Source organism: Schistocerca piceifrons, chromosome 6 (assembly GCF_021461385.2).
Source record: "Schistocerca piceifrons isolate TAMUIC-IGC-003096 chromosome 6, iqSchPice1.1, whole genome shotgun sequence".
In the NCBI taxonomy this organism is placed as follows: domain Eukaryota; kingdom Metazoa; phylum Arthropoda; class Insecta; order Orthoptera; family Acrididae; genus Schistocerca; species Schistocerca piceifrons.
In genome coordinates this window covers 187,161,910-187,169,959 of record NC_060143.1, presented here as the reverse complement: position 1 = coordinate 187,169,959, position 8,050 = coordinate 187,161,910, and the positions used below count along the sequence as shown (strand labels likewise).

Here is an 8,050-nt window from a genome sequence, read left to right as displayed (position 1 = left end):
AGACCAAAACCAGCATGAGACACAGTGACATTACTAATATTTCCGTTAAGGTGTCGAAATCTACGAACACCGTCATTAACAGAGACAACAGCATCACACAGATCGGGAGATTTCAGTTTCAAGAACACAGAATTTAAAAACGTATCGAACTGAATACCGAGCACATCAGTAGTAGACAACATCAAGTCCTCAAGTAACCAACGATGGATCTCAAAAGCAGAAGGTTTCTCTACGGAACGATCAAACTCGCACTGAATATTGTTATGTCGCTCTTCACTGTCATCGTAAAGTATATCCATTACTTACAGTTCAGTAGAAAGAAAGAAAGCCACGAGGCAGAGTGAGCAGACGACACGCGAGGCGCCGCCGGCCCAGTCGCACGAGGTAAACACTGCTCGCTCGGCACCGAGGTGTTGCCAGGCGGGCAGCCAGCCAAGTACTAACCGGGCCCGATGTTGCTTAACTTCGGTGATCGGACGAGAACCGGTGTATTCAACATGGTATGGCCGTTGGCGCCCTTATACTGCAGCCGCACGACAGAAGACGCCTCTGCCTCTGCTTTTCTCCCAATACACACAATCGCAGTTTTCGGTGACACATTTGACGCAGAGCACGTCCTTCCGCAACAGCTGGAGCCTCGAAGACGGCGCCGAGTGCGCGTCCGGCGTCTCAGAGGCGTCTGCCGGACTGGCGGGCGCGCCGCGCCGCCACTTGCGTGAGACACGCGGCTGCTCGGTGCGCCGCCCGTCATTCGTTTCGCTTGGTGCGTGCGGCGTCCGACACCCGCGGGCGACGCATCTTGTTCCCGTTATCCGGCGGGGGGCTGTGCGGGGTGCAGCAGTGTCCCGCTGGAGGGCGCCCCCGGCAGCTTCCTCACCTGACACACGCCGCGCGGCTCGCGTCCAGGTATTTGCGTGATCTGTGCAGTGCATTCGCACCTCTCCCCTTCCGTCCCGACTTGTCCCGACTTTGCTCGACTGCCGCTCGGGTCGTGGCCCATATGACAGCACAAGCACGAGAAACATCTGCGAGACGGCCGTGGGCCTAACGGGCGTGTCCGAGACGCCGTTTGCGGCCAGTAGACCTGTGCAAAGGTGCGAAAACAGGGACACAAGGCACAGGAGGGTCGCCAAAGCATCCTTCTCTTCTAGCGACGAAAGATACATTTTTGTTTACGAGTTTGCAGTCGTACGCTGCTACAAAACAATAAGCCCTGACGTATTTCAGAACATACCTGTCGGTTCATACCGTTTTGTTATCTTCAGGCACTTTTAAGAAATCTTCCTTGGCACATTCTTCCTCCAACTGAGGCCATTAATATCGTATGTTATGTTTATTACAGTCATTTATTTTCATTTTTTTTTTTTTTTTTTTTTTCTTTTGTGGAGTTTTGCACTGCTACGAAACAGTAGGTGGCCCCGACTCATTTCAGATCACATCTGTCGATTCGTAGTGTTTCGTTATTTTCAAGGCATTCCTAGCACGTTGAAAATGCTTAAGGAAGCACGTTTGTCGCAAAAGAAAGGTAGTATGAAAAGAGGGCTGGCAGGGATAGCGGCGTAAAAAGGAGAAAATGAAGGGGAGCCAACAGCACCTTTTTTTTCTTTTTTTTATTCATTTTTTGTATTTTTTGTTTTTTTCTTTTTTCTTTTTTTTTTTTTAGATTTTTTAAGGGCCTCCCATCTCCCCTTATAGCCCGGCCTTGTCACTCTCCACAAAACGCCTTCCATTGGCGAGCTTCATGAGCTATAAGGTGCTGTTGTCTCCATGGCCCACGACGAACAGACGAAAAAAGAAAACGTATCCCCCGTTAGCATCCTTGAGAATGTCGACGTCCGTCGGGAAAGAAAAAACGGCAGGTACAAAGAAAAAACCATAATCCATGAAATCTTCTAAATGGAGACAAGTAATCCACCAGAAAACAAGAGTCCAGTATAGAAAATATAAAACACAAAACTAAAAAAAGAAGCCACTTCCTCAGGTATACTATTACTGGGAAAATTCCACACCATTAAAGCAGATGAGTAGAGTCCAACAAGTGGAGAAATGAAACTAAAAGAAGGAAATTAAAGTCACTGCGCGGTAATACAGGAAAAGACCAAAAGATAGTACTGCCGCCACTTGGGAGACCTACATGAGAAAGTTAGTTCTGCAAAAAGAAAATGCCGATGTCCACAGCATAAAAATAATCAGAATCAAGGAGAAGGTAAACCATACCTGAAATGAAAAGGAACACAAAGAATAAAAAGTAAAGTACCTCTGATTACACGAATTTCAATAATTGTACGTTCCTGGAAAACACAACACGAGCGGTCAAAGTAGAAGAGTATACCAAATCATCAAACCATGTTAGGTAGCCATTGACATCCGGGTAAAAGCATGAGCAAGGGCGACCTGCAAAAAATTCGCGAAATTAGCACGATAGCCAGGCATGGCTGCAGTTTGTTCATGCTGAGTCCATAAGTATGTAAGAAAGTCAAATTTGGTTGTCAATTTCAGGGAAAACATTGCAAAAACGGTATGACCCAGGATCCACACCGTGGCATTCTTCTTAGTATTCGGGTAGGCGGCGCACTGAGGGATTAAGACATCTGTCGGCAAAACAGAACGCGTATCCACCCGATTGATAAGGCGAACCATATCTCGGGCGGTATGCCAAACACTGCAAAAATGGCCACACACGAAACGGTGTTCAAGCGTATCTTCCACAGCACACAGGTCACAAGCTCCAGACGAGATGAGATTAATGGAGTGGAGCTTCGCATTCGTAGGGAAGGTACGATGTACAACCTTGTACCACACTGCGTGTACAGAGGGAGGAAGAACATTGCTGGCAAGATTTTTCCATACCGTGACCCAGTTATACCACGGTAGCCGATACTCCCACTTACAACGCACAGTAGACCCACGGAAAGCAGAAACGACGTCGCTGACTCGAAGGCTGGGAACGTCACAGAGCTCCAAGTAGCTGTTTTCCATATAGTAGCGACGCACATAATTAAGAAAAAAGGGAATGTGCGAGACATTCACCGGCGCCGCCGCAGATGGAGGACGATACAGATTGAAGACCGCCGCAGTGGTACCGTTCGGGGCCCTCTCCATCACAACAGTGGTCCTCTTCCAAAACAGAGCGGAGCACTTCGCGCGAAGATCTACTAAACCCAAACCACCATCTGTCGGGCTGAGAGTACAAGTTTCATACGAGACTTTAAAAATGTCACCTCGCCATAAAAACCAATACACCGCCTGCTTGAGGGCACGTTCCAATTGCCGAGGCAGTGGAAGGACCTGCGCGAGATACCATGCCCTGGCCAGAATGTTAGTATTGATCAAGGCCACCTTATCACGAAGCGCCAACGTGCGAGCCGCATAGATCTTGGCAACGGCACGCACCTTGTGCAGCGTGGACCGCCAATTAAGCGCTTCCATCCGTTGTGGGTGAGAAGAAAAAAGCACGCCCAGGACTTCCTGCTGTTCGCGGACGCAGAACCAGTTCCGCTGTAAGGACCGTGCGCGGGGTGTAAGAGGCAAACAAACAGTCTTAGCAGGGTTGACAATGGCACCTGTGGCTTTTTCAAAGCGTTGCAGTGCGCCATATAAATTGTCAACGTCATCGGAATGGCCAAGAAAAACACCAAGGTCGTCGGCGTATGCCTTACAAATGAGGCGGTCTGCCCCGACCTGAATGCCGCGGCATTCGCGGCCGATAATCCGCAGCAACGGATCTAAGGCGACAGAAAAAAGGGCCATCGAAAGGGGACACCCCTGCCGCACCGAGCGCCCAACACGGAAAGCCGGCGTCAAGCGGCCGTTGACACTAACTCGTGACGTCGCATTCTGTAAAAGATGCTTTACCACAGTCGTAAACTTAAGACCGAATCCCATCCGCACAAGAACCTGGCGGAGGTATACATGGCTAATGCGGTCGAAAGCATTTTTGAAGTCAATCAATAAGATGGCAGCGGTCGGCACTCTCGCACTTTTAACAAAGCCGATACAGTCGCGATATGCGAGAACGGCGTCAAAAATGTTTCGACCCGGCACCGCACATGATTGACTGTCACTGAGAACCGACGGTAAAACAACTTTAAGACGTTGAGCCACACAGCGCGTCACAATCTTAAAGTCGGCGTTAAGTAGTGTGATCGGCCGAACAGCGTCAATACAGGGCGTCGCAGTCGATTTAGGTACTAAGGTCACTACCCCCTCCTCAAACGCAGCAGGGATAACAGCACCATCCCGTATTTCATTTAAAAGAGCCACAAAAACATCACGAAAAAGATCATAAAACTTCAAATAAAATTCAGCAGGAATGCCGTCGGGACCAGGCGATTTACACTTAGGGCTTCGTCGGATAGCGTCGTACAGGTCGTCAGGTACATAAGCAGCATTTAAATGCGTCCTATCCGCACGAGTTAAAACATGAGGTATGACTTGTAAAAAATCCCGCAACGCATCACAATCAACATCCAGCGCACGGAAAAGGGAACTAAAATGATGAAAAATATCCCGCTCAATGTCGGACTGGACAGTAGTCCGTCCGCCGTCGCACTTTTTCCAGGTACTGATGTGCAGACGGGCGCGCCGCCTTCGTTCCCTGGTCAGATGGTAAAGCGACAAAGGTTCGCCATCCACAACCCCCACAGGCTGGATGCGGACGACGACACCGGCACTAACAGCACGCAAATCATCGAGAAGCTTACGCTGGAATTGCTTAAAAGCGGGCAGCAAGGCAGGCTGTGACGTCACGCGCAGCGCGAGGTCTTGTAAACACGCCTGATGGAAACGGGCCGTAGCGCGACGCCAACGAGCCGCCTCGCGGCTAAAATCCATTAAAAACCGCCGGATCACCGGCTTGGCCTCCCCAACCCACCACTCCAGCACACTACAGTCACCTCGCCTAGTCTCGAGTATTTTGTGCCACCGATTGATGAAACACATCACAAAATGGTCGTCGTTCAATAAAGCACAATTTAATTTCCACAGAGTCGGTCGTCTGGGAATACAGAATTTAGGCAATAAAAGCTGGCAAAGGTAACCGGAATGATCAGAAAAGAGCACGGGAAACATTTCCGTGCGGCAAATTCGGGCAGAAAGCGAGGCAGAAATGTAAATTCTGTCCAGGCGGCTGTGCCCCGTGGGATAAAAATGAGTATAGTGGGTGACGTCAGGGTTTAAAACACGCCACGTATCAACGAGCTGAAAACTGCGAATCAAATCGCCGAGCTCGCGACAAATGTTAGGACGAGGCACCTGATCGACAACATCTAAAACGCAATTAAAATCGCCGCCGACAACGAAAGCATCCACATTCCGGTGTAGCAGTGCACACAGTTCCTGCCCATAAAAAACAGCCCTCGCCGGCTTATCGTTCCCAGACGGGGCATAAACGTTAACAAAGACAACGCCCAGTATAGTGCAACTAACAGCACGACCATTTGGTAAAATAGCAACGTCGGAAATAGCAAGGTCAGAACGGACTAAAATGGCAGTTCCTGCATTGGAATCCGGTAAAACATTGTCAACAACAATAAAGTCACTAAAATCGTGTAAAAAGACAAGTGCATCGCGCGTCACCTCCTGTAAAAAGACAACATGGCAGTGGTGATCACGTAAAAAGGCCTGAAAAGCCAGTAACTTGCACGGGTGGCTCAACTTGTTAAGATTAATAGTGACAACATTCCACTGGCTAAAATCGTAAGTCATAGACTCACACAGTTAAAAGACACACAAAAGTAAAAACACACAAAAAACACGGAATGTGCAGGTGCACGACAGAGGAGGGGGCACACAGGACACACACTACGTCTCCTCACCCTCTACAACATCCTTCGCCCACTCCGAAGGCTCGAAGGGGGAGAGGGGTGGCAGGGTGGCAGTAGCTGGCACGGCAGAAGTAACTGACACAGGATCCCTGACGGGCATCTGCACGTCGGAGGGAGGCACCGACACGCGGTCGTGGATAGAAGGACCAGCGCGACGTCGGTGGACATCCTCAGCCTTCCGTTTCGTCGACATAGGTGCCGTAGTCACAGCCGAGACAGTGTCAGGCGCTAAAACAGGCACGTCTACAGAGGCTGGTTGACTTAACACAGTCCGCAGATGGCGAACAGCAACGTCACGTTGCTGCGCGGCATCACCCAGATCAGCTGACTGCGCGTGGCGAGAGGAGGCCCGCGGCGACTGTTGTTGTTGCTGTTTGCGCGGCGGCTGGCGCCCGGAGCCGGAAGCCTGAGGCGGCCGGAGCTCCACGTCGAGGTCGCGCCGCGCGGCACGGCGTTGCGACGCCCAAGAAGAGGCGGGGGAGCGCCCTACCGGGGACGGACTACGGTCACGCCGCGTGGAACCCCCGTCGTAAGAAGGGGAGCTACTGACACTGCGGAAGCGTTGCCGACTGGAACTCCGAGAACGAACGTCATCCCGTTGCGGTTTGGGTTCCACAAAGTTATCGCGTGATTCCGCAACAGGAATAGGCTCAGAAACATCAGAGGGTACAACGACGGGTGCAGGCACAGAAGGAGAGGGTGCCAACTGCGACTCAATAGGTGCAACAGCGTCCAAAATAGGACGCGGAACGACATCGGTTACCGATGGCGGCACGGAGTCAGAGACAGTCCCCGACACAACAGCACCCACAACCGGTTGAAGAACAGCAGGCACGTTTTCCGAAACCGCGGACAAAGATTCCTGGCCGGTAGTCGCAAGAACAGAGACAGTAGCATCAGCAGACACATCCATCGCTTCCGCGGCGGCAGCAAGATTAACATCTACCGCACGCCGCGCGGGCGCGGGGGGGGGGGGGGGGGGGGGGGCCGAACCCAAGACCGTAGCGGCGACGGAAGCAAAACTAGCTCCTTGCAAATTGGCCTCAAGTGGTAGCTGAACAGGCCGTTTGCGCTTCGGACAATCCTGCCGATAATGTCCGACACCGTTACAAAATGAGCAAGTCTGTGGCTGGCCACTGTACGTGACAAACGCACGGTGGCCGTTCACCAAAATAAAAGACGGAATATGCTGCCGAACCACCATCTTAACACTGCGCACACCGTTCTCGACTTGAAATATGTACGCAGACGACCATTTCTCTTTCACTACAGATAAAACAGTGCCATATGGCCGCAAGTGACGAGAAATAGTGTCGTTGCGAATTTCAAACGGAAGGTTAAATATGCGTATTTGTCGAAGACCAAAACCAGCATGAGACACAGTGACATTACTAATATTTCCGTTAAGGTGTCGAAATCTACGAACACCGTCATTAACAGAGACAACAGCATCACACAGATCGGGAGATTTCAGTTTCAAGAACACAGAATTTAAAAACGTATCGAACTGAATACCGAGCACATCAGTAGTAGACAACATCAAGTCCTCAAGTAACCAACGATGGATCTCAAAAGCAGAAGGTTTCTCTACGGAACGATCAAACTCGCACTGAATATTGTTATGTCGCTCTTCACTGTCATCGTAAAGTATATCCATTACTTACAGTTCAGTAGAAAGAAAGAAAGCCACGAGGCAGAGTGAGCAGACGACACGCGAGGCGCCGCCGGCCCAGTCGCACGAGGTAAACACTGCTCGCTCGGCACCGAGGTGTTGCCAGGCGGGCAGCCAGCCAAGTACTAACCGGGCCCGATGTTGCTTAACTTCGGTGATCGGACGAGAACCGGTGTATTCAACATGGTATGGCCGTTGGCGCCCTTATACTGCAGCCGCACGACAGAAGACGCCTCTGCCTCTGCTTTTCTCCCAACACACACAATCGCAGTTTTCGGTGACACATTTGACGCAGAGCACGTCCTTCCGCAACAGCTGGAGCCTCGAAGACGGCGCCGAGTGCGCGTCCGGCGTCTCAGAGGCGTCTGCCGGACTGGCGGGCGCGCCGCGCCGCCACTTGCGTGAGACACGCGGCTGCTCGGTGCGCCGCCCGTCATTCGTTTCGCTTGGTGCGTGCGGCGTCCGACACCCGCGGGCGACGCATCTTGTTCCCGTTATCCGGCGGGGGGCTGTGCGGGGTGCAGCAGTGTCCCGCTGGAGGGCGCCCCCGGCA

General features: G+C 51.5%; 2 pseudogenes; both read right to left on the bottom strand.

Annotated features, from left to right (window-relative positions):
* Positions 1-396: 396 nt before the first annotated feature.
* LOC124803538 lies at positions 397-514 on the bottom strand (annotated as a pseudogene).
* A 7,065-nt stretch (positions 515-7,579) lies between these two features.
* Positions 7,580-7,697, bottom strand: LOC124803537 (annotated as a pseudogene).
* Positions 7,698-8,050: the final 353 nt, after the last annotated feature.